Below are 6,286 nucleotides of genomic sequence, written 5' to 3'. Positions count from 1 at the left end.
AGTACTTTACTCCTTCCACATATACCTACTCTCCTTGTATTCAAGTGCCCCCTGTGGAGACCACTCAATATAAAATTAAGTCCAGTATAATCCAAATGTTACTTTCATTTTATGGACTTAGTAATGAGGACCCTTATAAACATCTTGAAGAATTTCTTGAGATATGTTCAACTGTCAAAATTCACAACTTCTCCGATGATGCTCTTAGGTTAAAATTATTCTCTTTTTCACTTAAGGACAAAGCTAAATACTGGCTACATACTTTGGATTCCATGACTATATCAACCTGGGACCAGCTGCAAGGAGAGTTTCTCAAGAAATAATTTTTCATAGGAAAAACTAATCAAATAAGGAAAGCCATAACTAGTTTTTTCCAATTAGATGGAAAAATATTTCATGAAACATGGGAGAGATTAAAGGACCTTATTAGAAAATATCCCCACCATGCTGTACCCAAGTGGCAGTTAATCCAATATTTTTATGATGGACTCTCTGAAAGACATCGACAAATGGTCGATGCATCATGCGGTGGGACATTCATACTGAAAAGTGAGGATGAGGCATGGCAACAGTTTGAAATTTTAAGTGAAAATTCATTACATCATATGTCTGCCTCTATTAGAGATAAACCCATGTTAAACCCAAAAAGAGGTGGAATATATGAAGTAGGAAATGCCATAGATATCCATCAAAAGGTAGATGAACTGTCCCAAAAATTAGATCGTCTTCTAAATACTGGACAATCTTCGATTCCACCTAACCCAATCCAAGAAGTTTGTGCATTGTGCGCAAGTTCGAACCATTTTGTTAGTGAATGCTCAGCCGCACCTCAATTTTCTGAGTTTGTGCACGAGCAGGTTCAGCAAGCTCAAGTCCAACAAGCTCGCAGACCAGGAAACGATCCATATTCGAACAGTTATAACCCCGACTGGAGAAACCATCTAAATTTTTCTTGGAGATCACAACCAGTGGTTGGTCCTGCCACACCTCGACCTCAATATCAAGACCCAACATATAGGCATGGACCATACCATCAATTTCAAAATATTCCTCAACCGTCTACTACTGGTCACAGCTCAGCTTTTGAGGAAAAAGTCCTGAAAGCACTAGAATGATTAGAAGTCAACACTCAGACCCTTAACTCTCACACACAATCCATTGCTAAGCTAGAGACCCAAATAGGTCAACTAGCAACTGCATTCAGTAGGAGGGAAGGAGGAAAATTACCTAGCCAACTCGAGAGCAACCCAAGAGGGCAATTTGTGATTGAGAGTTCTAATACCCCAGAAGCTTTTTCTGAACATGCCAAATCAATCATGACTCTGAGAAGTGGGAAGGTCATTGAACACACTAGTAAAACCAATGAGACCGACCTTAAATCTCTAACCGAATCCAAATCACCCAAGAACAAGGAGGACCTGAAAATAGAGAAGGAACCAACTGCATCGGAATCATCTTACTTGTCTAAAGCCCCATTTTTGGATGCCCTGAAAGTCTCTATTCCTGCAGATAAGAAGGGAGGAAAACTTGATGAGATGTTGGAATTGTTTAAGCAAGTCCAAATTAATCTTCCCCTTCTAGACGCAATCAAACAGGTTCCTGCTTATGCCAAATTTTTGAAGGATTTGTGCACTGATGCGTAGTCGTTGATAGCACCAAAAGTAACTCTACTCACTACGTAGGTAGGATGAGTCGAGATCGTATCCTCAGGGATCTTGGGCTAAATTGAAATTGCAAGGTAAAAGAAAGAAGCGTTGTTTTTGATTTAGAAAATAAATTATCGTAAAATTGAGGTAATTAAAAAATAAAAAGAGCTCGGGAGTTTTGAATTAATTTGCACTAGCAGAGTTGTATCTCTTTTTTAACTAAATAGATGTGATTAATCTTAGGAAAAATACCTGTCTTTCCTCGGCACGCTCCGTACCCGTAGATCACGGCGCGTCTCCGAAAAGTACTAGGTAACCAACTCTTCTTTCCTCGGCACGCCCCGTATCCGTAGATCACGACGCGTCTCCGGAAAGTAAAAGTTGTTCCTAATATTAATCTAACAAGAAAGCATAAATAAAAGCATATGATAGGGAGCAATTAAAGAACTCATGATAATTTAAATAAAAAGCATAATCTTTATTGCATATAAAGAAATACAGGAAAGTTTAGAACAATAAACCATCTCTGTGTCGTTACAAAATTTCTTCTCCACTCCCGAGACTGCTAGCCTAGCTGCTCATGAAGTAGTCCCTTTCTATTCCTCTATGCAAGGCTCTAGAAGAATTTCTGGGCTCCCCTTCAATGAGAGTACAAAAGTCTTTTTATAGGTGTTAGGAGGGAGGAGTTTTACATGATTTTTCGATGTGGGACTAAAAAAATACAAATCTTTCAAAACATTTCTAAATATTATTTTTTTCCTTATTTTGAACTTGTCTGCAGTGCGCCCACACCCGCGAGATGCTGCACCCGTGCCCGCATCAGCGCCCGTCCCGCATCCGCGCCCGTCCCCGCGCGTCCACGCCCGTCCCCGCGCGTCCACGCCGCGTCCCGCGCGCGGGTGTTCACACGCCAAAGAATTTACGCGCGCCAAAGCATTTGAATCACGTGAAACCGCCCAGATCAAATTCACGTGAATCCCTTTTTCTTATATTCCAAAAAGAAACAAAAGTTCCATCATAATGACATCTATATCCTTTTTGGATTCCTTGCATAGTATCTTCATTTTCTATAATACCGGATGCGTCTTTCTTTTATTTTAATTTTATTTTAAGTCCAATTTTCTTCAAACTTGAGTCTTTTTGATCTATGAATCGGACTCTTTGTATCGGCGATCACCTTTCCTGTAAAACATAGAAAGAAACATCAAATTCTTAATAAATAAGATAAATTAAATATAATTTTTTAATTTAAAATACTTAAATTAAGTGTTTATCACACCCCCCAACTTGAATTTTGCTCGTCCTCGAGTAAAATAGATATATCAGCATTGTGTACCAATTCGGTTTTGAATCAAAAATTAGTTTAGGCATCCCAAAAGGTAGATGATACTTGGTCAGACCATTAAAGAGATATTTCATTGGATTATCAATTTGACCCAATTAGTGGCTAAGTATTAACTAAAGAAATTTCAGAGCTTTTCTTTCACCAACTCCCCACTTTACTCTTTAAATTCTCTAACTTAATGGGAAAGAGATTTTTATATATATATATATATATATATATATATATATATATATAACATTGCCTACCTTTTTACGCGAACCACAACGCTTACTTAGGCGAAAGGGCCCGGTTACTCAGTAGGAGACCAATGTTTTTTTTTTTTTTTTTTTTTTTTTTTTTTTTTTTTTTTTAATACCTCGATCTTTACCCAATTTCTCATGAAGCAGATTCTTTATTGAGATCAGTAAGAAGAGGGTTATAGAATCACTCCTAAAATTTGGTCTAGTTTAAACCCTACCATTCATTGGGTTTTCTTAATAATTTATTCCTCAGTATCTCTAAAATTATCTTGACCGTTAATCATTCATTTATTAGGATGCCTAATTGACTCTTAATCAAAATAAAATTTGAATACACAAAACTAATTATTTCTGACCATACTCGAGGATTTGATTAATTTCCTTCCCCCCCCAACTTAATCTACATTGTCCTCAATGGAGTAGGAAAGCAAAGAAAATAAAAGGAGAGAGTGCACCTGGGATAATTTTGCTTCGAAAGTTGAAGATAACTTCATTGATTAATAGGCTCTTGTTCTAAATTCCTGCAGCTGCGATAAAGTAAAAAAAAAAATGAAATCGTTGGGTTGCCTCCCAACAAGCGCTAAGTTTTATGTCTTCAGCCAGACGTCAAGTTTATTAACAGACTCTTCCATACAGAGTGGTCCTTTATTCTTTTAAAAAAATGATGATCAGTTAAAACAAAATAGACGAAATTTGGGTTGCCTCCCAAAAAGCGCTAAGTTTTACGTCTTCAGCCAGACGTCATATGCGATAAAATCAACAAAAGATGGGTAATGGCTCATACTTGATTGTCCATGGAGGAGTGGTTTTATCATGTGGTGTATCCAACAATATGTTAACTTCTTTCATATATCCCTTAAAGTCATACACTCCAAAGTGAGCCAAGCAAGTATCTAAGGGTTCAGGTGCTAGAATTGTGGGTGTTGCATCTTCTATAATATCTTCTAGTGTATCTACTTTGAAGCAACTATCCATTGATGGTCCTTGGGAAGCACCAAACACATTCAGTCTCAGTTTCTTATTCCCAAACGATACGTCCATGACTCCTGTCCTACAATTGATGCATGCATTCGCCGTAGCTAGGAAAGGTCGTCCTAAGATAATGGGAATTTGTCTGGGGTTGCCACTTATTTCCATATCGAGAACCAGAAAATCAACTGGAAAGTAAAACTCATCTACCTTGACCAAGACATCCTCAAGCATTCCACGTGGTTCTTTAATTGATCTGTCGGCTAACTGTAATGTGACTGATGTGGGTTTCAGTTCTCCGAATCCAAAAAGTTCATACACCGAACTAGGTAAAAGATTCACACTTGCCCCTAAATCTAGAAGAGCTTTTTCAATGTGATAATCTCCTATAACACAGGAAATGATGGGGGCTCCTGGGTCTTTAAGCTTTGGAGGAGTGGCATGCTGGACGACAGAACTAGCCTGTTCAGTGAGACGTACTTTCTTTGGGATTTGTGATCTAGATTTACATTTTTGGGTGCACAAATCCTTCAAAAATTTGGCATAAGCAGGGACCTGTTTGATTGCGTCTAGAAGGGGAAGATTAATTTGGACTTGCTTAAACAATTCCAACATCTCATCGAGTTTTCCTCCCTTCTTATCTGCAGGAATAGGGGCTTTCAGGGCATCCGGAAATGGGGCTTTAGGCAAGTAAGATGATTCCGGTGCAGTTGGTTCCTTCTCTATTTTTAGGTCCTCCTTGTTCTTGGGTGATTTGGATTCGGTTAGAGATTTAGGGTCGGTCTCATTGGTTTTACTAGTGTGTTCAATGACCTTCCCACTTCTCAGAGTCATGATTGATTTGGCATGTTCAGAAAAAGCTTCTGGGGTATTAGAACTCTCAATCACAAATTGCCCTCTTGGGTTGCTCTCTGGTTGGCTAGGTAATTTTCCTCCTTCCCTCCTACTGAATGCAGTTGCTAGTTGACCTATTTGGGTCTCTAGCTTAGCAATGGATTGTGTGTGGGAGTTAAGGGTCTGAGTGTTGACTTCTAATCTTTCTAGTGCTTTCAGGACTTTTTCCTCAAAAGCTGAACTGTGACCAGTAGTAGATGGTTGAGGAGCATTTTGAAATTGATGGTATGGTCCATGCCTATATGTTGAGTCTTGATATTGAGGTCGAGGTGTGGCAGGACCAACCACTGGTTGTGGTCTCCAAGAAAAATTTGGATGGTTTCTCCAGCCGGGGTTATAAGTGTTCGAATATGGATCGTTTCCTGGTCTGCGAGCTTGTTGGACTTGCTGAACCTGTTCGTGCACAAACTCAGGAAATTGGGGTGCGGCTGGGCATTCACTAACAAAATGGTTTGGACTTGCACACAATGCACAAACTTCTTGGATTGGATTAGGTGGAATCGGGGATTGTCCAGTGTTTAGAAGACGATCTAATTTTTGGGACAGTTCATTTACCTTTTGATGGATATCTATGGCATTTCCTACTTCATATATTCCACCTCTTTTTGAGTTTAACATGGGTTTATCTCTAATGGAGGCAGACATATGATGTAATAAATTTTCACTTAAAATTTCAAACAGTTGCCATGCCTCATCCTCACTTTTCAGCATAAATGTCCCACCGCATGATGCATCGACCATTTGTCGATGTCTTTCAGAGAGTCCATCATAAAAACATTGGATTAACTGCCACTTGGGTACAGCATGGTGGGGACATTTTCTAATAAGATCCTTTAATCTTTCCCATGTTTCATGAAACATTTCTCCATCTAATTGGGAAAAACTAGTTATGGCTTTCCTTATTTGATTCGTTTTTCCTATGGGAAAATATTTCTTGAGAAACTCTCCTTGTAGCTGGTCCCAGGTTGATATAGTCATGGAATCCAAAGTATGTAGCCAGTATTTGGCTTTGTCCTTAAGTGAAAAAGGAAATAATTTCAACCTAAGAGCATCATCGGAGAAGTTGTGAATTTTGACAGTTGAGCATATCTCAAGAAATTCTTCAAGATGTTTATAAGGGTCTTCATTACTAAGTCCATAAAATGAAGGTAACATTTGGATTATACTGGACTTAATTTCATATTGAGTGGCCT

The 6,286-nt window shown here is 38.6% G+C and overlaps 2 non-coding genes across 2 annotated transcripts; one reads left to right on the top strand and one right to left on the bottom strand.

The window, feature by feature from the left end:
- Positions 1–344: 344 nt before the first annotated feature.
- LOC140857616 (small nucleolar RNA R71) lies at positions 345–450 on the bottom strand. Its single transcript, XR_012141108.1, has one exon. It is a non-coding gene; the product is annotated as a small nucleolar RNA R71 (small nucleolar RNA).
- Positions 451–5,893: 5,443 nt separating this feature from the next.
- On the top strand, positions 5,894–5,999 carry LOC140857691 (small nucleolar RNA R71). The gene has a single exon (XR_012141183.1). It is a non-coding gene; the product is annotated as a small nucleolar RNA R71 (small nucleolar RNA).
- The last annotated feature ends 287 nt before the right edge of the window (positions 6,000–6,286 follow it).

The sequence above is a fragment of the Elaeis guineensis genome, chromosome 4 (genome assembly GCF_000442705.2).
Source record: "Elaeis guineensis isolate ETL-2024a chromosome 4, EG11, whole genome shotgun sequence".
Classification (NCBI taxonomy): domain Eukaryota; kingdom Viridiplantae; phylum Streptophyta; class Magnoliopsida; order Arecales; family Arecaceae; genus Elaeis; species Elaeis guineensis.
Note: the sequence above shows the minus strand (reverse complement) of the source record. Positions and strands in the feature narration are given on the sequence as shown.